Source organism: Triticum aestivum, chromosome 5B (assembly GCF_018294505.1).
Source record: "Triticum aestivum cultivar Chinese Spring chromosome 5B, IWGSC CS RefSeq v2.1, whole genome shotgun sequence".
NCBI classification, from domain to species: Eukaryota; Viridiplantae; Streptophyta; class Magnoliopsida; order Poales; family Poaceae; genus Triticum; species Triticum aestivum.
In genome coordinates this window covers 118998190-119003732 of record NC_057807.1, presented here as the reverse complement: position 1 = coordinate 119003732, position 5543 = coordinate 118998190, and positions in this window count along the sequence as shown.

The following is a 5543-nucleotide window of genomic DNA, read 5'->3' as shown; positions in this document are numbered from 1 at the left end:
GGCATGGCTCGAGTGGTGGCCCAGTACGGCCCATCTTCATCAGCGCAAGACTCAAGACCCTCACGAGGGGCCAAGCCTCGCGGGGCGGACGACACAAGAATTCCTCAGGAACGGCCTCGCCAGGCAGGCTCGCGAGGAGGCAGAGAGATCAAGGCAGGGTACCTCGCGAGGTGCTCATGACGCAAGCCGTGACGATTGAGACTAGGCGGGTGCCAGGTGGGCGTCGGCCCGTGCAGTGTCCTTGTTTCCTCTTTGGTGCAAAGGGGGCAAGCACAGGCGTGGAGTACTGAGGCATCAGGCAAAGGTTGCCATTTCAGTGCAACGAGACCAAGACCAGAAGAGCGGTAGGATGGAGGTCACCGTGGAGCCCAATACGGCACCATCACTAGTGCCTTTGGCAGCCGAAGACCAACTTTAGTTAGGATAACTTGTACTAGATGTTCCCCTTCAAAATGGCCATTGTTGGCGCCCTTCCCGCTTAATATTTGGGAAGAGGGCCAGGGCCTCTCTCTATATAGGGATAGCCACCACAGTAGAGGGCATCTCATCGAGTGCTCATTAGACAGAGAGGCGACCGAACTCACCCAAGTAGTTCATCACACTAGCTCAAGAACACCTCTCGCGAGGCTGTTCATCCCTGTACTGCTCATCATCAGTGGCAATCGACTACACCACACACTGGAGTAGGGTATTACACCACAACGGTGGCTCGAACCAGTATAAATCTTGTGTCCCTCGTGTTGTTCATCATTTAGCTTAGACTCCCGCGAGGCGATCGGACGTGGATTGGTAGGGGGAAGATCTTTGTGTGCACCCCAGAGTTTGAAACTTAAGGGTCTGCCGGAACCCAACATCCGACATTTGGCGCGCCAGGTAGGGGTGCGCCGAAATCTCCCTTCTTCTGTCCCTCGTTCCATCGCTTCACCGCCTCCATGTCCGGCGATCCGACGGCCAACTCCGACCGCTGGGCGGCATGGCCTGCCCATGCCGTGCCGCCTGCCCAAGGTGACCTCAACCCCGCACCTCAGGCAGCCCGCGCCCGTCGAGCACTGCGGGGCATGGGAGACGCGGTCAGGCGTCGCCTGCCCTCACTCCACGGTAGGTACGATCGGCAGTGAGGGCCTCGAGCCATGCCGCGGCCACGGCACCGCACACCCGACGGGAGCAGGTGAACATGAAGGCCGCGCTCAGGGTGGCGCGAGAGCTGCTGCGGTGCAAACTGCAAGAAAGCAGCCTCGATGTGCTGCTGGAACGCATCGCCGAGCTCCTGGATGCCGCTCCTTCAGGGGCACCCCCGTTCTGCGTCCAACTTCCACCCCCAGGCCCCGGGTGGATCACGAGGTGGGCCAATCCGTTCCCACGCGCCCCCGGGCACACCTCAAGGCTTCATGAACACCGGCCTGGCCATCAGCACCGGGCAGCAAGCTATGCCGGCACTGCCCCTAGTAAGCGAGGGCATGCGCATCACTGCCTATGATCCTAGCAGGCCGCCGCCCTACCGTCCCCAAGATGGAGCTTCAACTAGAACTGCATGGCGCGTGGAGCACTACGGCGAGGCCTTTGGGGTGGTGATCCCGGAGGCCTATGTGCCCCACATGGTGGATCGAGGGTACGCACTGGAAGAAGACCACGGCTCGTTCCTCGGTCCAGGCTGGGAGGAAGAGGCGCCAGAAGCCGAGCTCTTTCAGGAGCCTCATGGAAGCCTCGACAACCGTGCCGGCGGCAGCAACTACCGGGTACCGCTAATTCCTCAAGAGCAAGCTTATGCTAACCATGGGTCGCAGGAGGTTTAGGTGGCTGCAGCGGATGGCTGCCCAAGTGCGGCAATCTCCCTCCCCTCAGGAGGAGGGCACTGGGGGCAGCAGGAGAGGGGCCGGGAGCCAGGCTCCTCCCCACAGCATGCGGAGCAAGGCATTCTTCGGTGGTAGGCCCTCTGTCGGGGAGGTGCCCCAGGGCCTGCCCCCGGTAGAGGACCCGTGGTCGTCGGGGGAACCGCTGGTGTCCCCTTTTCCCCATTGGCATCGTCCTAGTTTCCGGTCGCCGTCGATGGTGGTCAAGGGTGGCACAAGGTGGGGCCCTCATCTGGCAATATGAAGCAAGGCCGGACCTGTGAAGAAGGCCTAGTGCCTGTGAAGCTCGCCGCCCGTGACACTCTCACGTAATAATGAGTTGGGTCTATACATGCCCCGGAGTCTCCGAAGAGCCGCCCTCGGGCCTCGGGGGCTCCCTCCCACGCCCAGTGGCAGCACTTAGCTCCGCGCTGGTGAGAAGACGTCGAAGACTAGACTAGGTGCTGGACGCGGCCTTTTGCTTTTTGCTTCCTATCATGCGAACAAGATTTCTCGTTTCGGATCTAAGTTGAAGTCGAATTTGTGTTTGCGTATGCGGGGATGGGTGTCGTGTCTTATTCGTGTGCTTTCTCATGCTCCGATTTCTGTTCAAATTGCAATTCACACTAGCTGCCTCCTTCTCGCGAGCCCCTCGCGAGTAGGGCAGGGCCCAGCATGTGCGCCCGCCGTCTCGCGGCCGGCGTTCGCTCCAGCCAGGCTCTCGCCGCATGGACAAATGGGACCCTCATGAGGCCCTCGGATGGACACTGCGAGCCTACTCGAGGCTCACCGGGACAAAGGTAAAACCACGACAACCTACTCATTGCGAAAATCATGGCATCATGCAGGCACCCATCCGGCGCCGATATTGACAACACATAGGCAACAATCCTTTTACATGAGGGGCTTCCCCTCCCAAAATGCTCACACAACCTTTAGGGCCACGCCCGAGTCTCTTCCTACGCAGGACAAACAGCAGGGGGAAGCGCGGGATCAATCGGACATGTCGCTTACCGCGTCCCCCAGTGCATCCCCGGAGGCGTCGCTGGCACCGTCGTCATCGCCGCCAGCATCTCCATCGCTGTTGTTGGCACCGTCTTCACCACCGTTCACCACGTCACCTTCATCAGCGGCAAAGATCACCCCGTCGTCATCGGAGGTGAAGGCCCGGATGAGTGCATCTACATTGTCCTCCACCCACCAAGCTAGGTCGCCTCGGATGGCCTCAGGCACCGGGGCGATGGCGGCATCGAAGTCGAAGAGGGGGTCGATGTTCTGGAGATAGCTGATGACGTGGGAGAATGCCCGTGCGAGCAGGTCGTGGCTCCGTTCCTCCACCAGCTGATGAGACCTCTCAGAGCGGTTCTCTAGATGCGTCACCACGTTAGTGAAGAACCGGAGATTGCCGACATAATTGGTCGCATGCGGCTCCTCAGTGACTGCCTCGTAGATGTTGCCCAAGGCCGCCTTGGCCCTTTCCCTGAGTGTCCGGAGCATGGGGCCATGGATGTGTTCCAGTGTCTTCCACTGGCGGATCTCGTCCGCATTCTGCTGCGCGACGGCCTCGGCATCATGAACCCGCCGTTGAAGAGGAAGTAGTTCAGCGCGGGAGGAGGCCAGCTCAGCCTGCGCCAAGATTAGTGCGATAGCGGTGGCCTCAGCTCGCTGTGTGGCTTCAGTCAGCCTGGTTCTGAGAACAGCAGTCCTGCCTGTGGCTTCATCCTTGATCAGCTCCAGCCACTCTTCATACTCGCGCTCAAGGCCGGCGCGAGCCTCCGCCACGCGACGGTTGATCCGGGCCTCCCGCGCACCGACGTCGTCCTCTGCCTGGGTGACCTGGCGCTCCCTCATCTCCAACCGCTCAAGATTGAGGTTCCGCTCAGCAACCTCCAATGTCAGCGCTTCCTCGCGCCTCTGGAGCTCCTCCTTTTCAGCGGTCCCCCCTTTCAGCGATGCAAGGGCGGCTCGGCGCAACTCCGCCTGCTGCTCCAGGGAGTTGCACCAGTCTTGGAGTCCCACGCGCGCTCTTCCGCAGCTTCACGTCGCTGATCTGCCTCTTGGGCCTCGATGGCTCGAGAGCAGGCCTTCCGAGAGGCCACCAGAGACGCCTCGGCCTTGGCATTGTTGAGATCACGCTGATGGCGCGTGAGACCAACAGCCGCCTTCAGCTTGCGCCGCTCCTCGACCAGCCGCAGGCCTTCAGCTTCAAGACGCGTGTCCTCGCCCGCAATATCTGCACCAAGCTGGCTCACCGCGTCTGCCGCCTTCTGGAGGAACTCCCGACGGACGGCGCTGCACTCCCGCGCATGCTGGAGCACGTCGTCAACACCATCCTCCGCCATCGACGCTGACGGAGGACCCTGGAGTGATTCACCCCCTCTCGGTAGGGGGCTAGGGGCTGGCGCCCCCACGATCACCGGGCGGGCCCCGCAAGGGACCCAGCCAGGCGCCGATCCACCTCCCGATGAGGAACCAAAGATCGACTCCAACCACTCACCGCCAATGATCAACGGAGGAGTCCAGGGCAAGCTAGTTGTGCCCAGGGAAAGCTCGCGAAGGAGGAGAGGCGCGCCCACAGGTTCAAGGCGCGTCGCAGGCCGGCCTGCCTCTCCAGCCGAGCTTGCGCCGAGGGTGGCACGCAGACTCGGGATGATAAAGGTCGGTGGTGGAAGAGAAGCCTGAGGAAGAGACTCCTCAGCTGGCTCCGCGGGCTCGGCAGGGGGGATCCTGAAAGGCCACGGTCAGCAAGGGGAGCGGCAAACAAGGAACTACAAGAAGGAGGGACTTACTCGTCCACAACGAAGTACTTCCTGTGCTTCAATGGGCGGTATGGGTGATCATCACCACCGGAAGCCTCCTTCCTCTTGCGAAGGGCCTCGAAATCTATGCGGAACCGGCCCAAGCTCGCGACGTGAGGGCCGGCGCATGACATAGGAGCCGGAGCATCAGGACGGCTTGCATCAAGGGCGCCAGCTGAGAGGAGCGATCATGTGCCACCTCTTGGTGGCCTGCCGAGGCCTCGGGGCCTTCAGCCTCGGGAGCCGCAAGTCGCGCCCCCTCATCAACCACCACCTCGCGAAGGGCTCCGTAAGCTCCAGAGGATGATGCCTCGGGAGCCCCGCGCGACATCAGCACCTCGACATCAGGCCCCCCAATGCTTGCCTCCCTGAAACGACTCCTGAGGCAAGGCCAGCGCGGGCGGCTGGGGGAAGGACCGCAGCAACCGGGTTCTCACGTGGCCCCGCGAGGCCAGCCGGGCGCAACCCCCATTCGTCAAAGCGGGGCATCTGCCTCATGAACTCGACCCTGTTCGTGCAAAGATACAGCAAGGCACCTCCATGATGGACGCTGCCAGGGGAGGGGTCGCCAGTCAGAACCTCCAGCACCTTCTTTAGCATCTCAGGCGCAAGATCCTCTTCGTGGAGGCTCATACGATCCTGACTGTCGGCGTTCTGGGAATGGCAGTCCCCAGACTTGCCTGCCTGCGGCCTGCAGCGTGGCTCAAGTGGGGGCCCAATGTAGCCCAGCTTCATCAGCTCAAGATCAAGACCCTCGTGAGGGGCCAAGCCTCGCGGGGCGGACGACAGGAAGCTTCCTCAGGAGCGGCCTCCCCAGGCGGGCTCGCGAGGTGGCGGAGAGATCAAGGCGGGGTACCTCCCGAGGAACCCGTGATGCAAGCCATGACGATCGAGACCAGGCGGGCGCCAGGCAGGC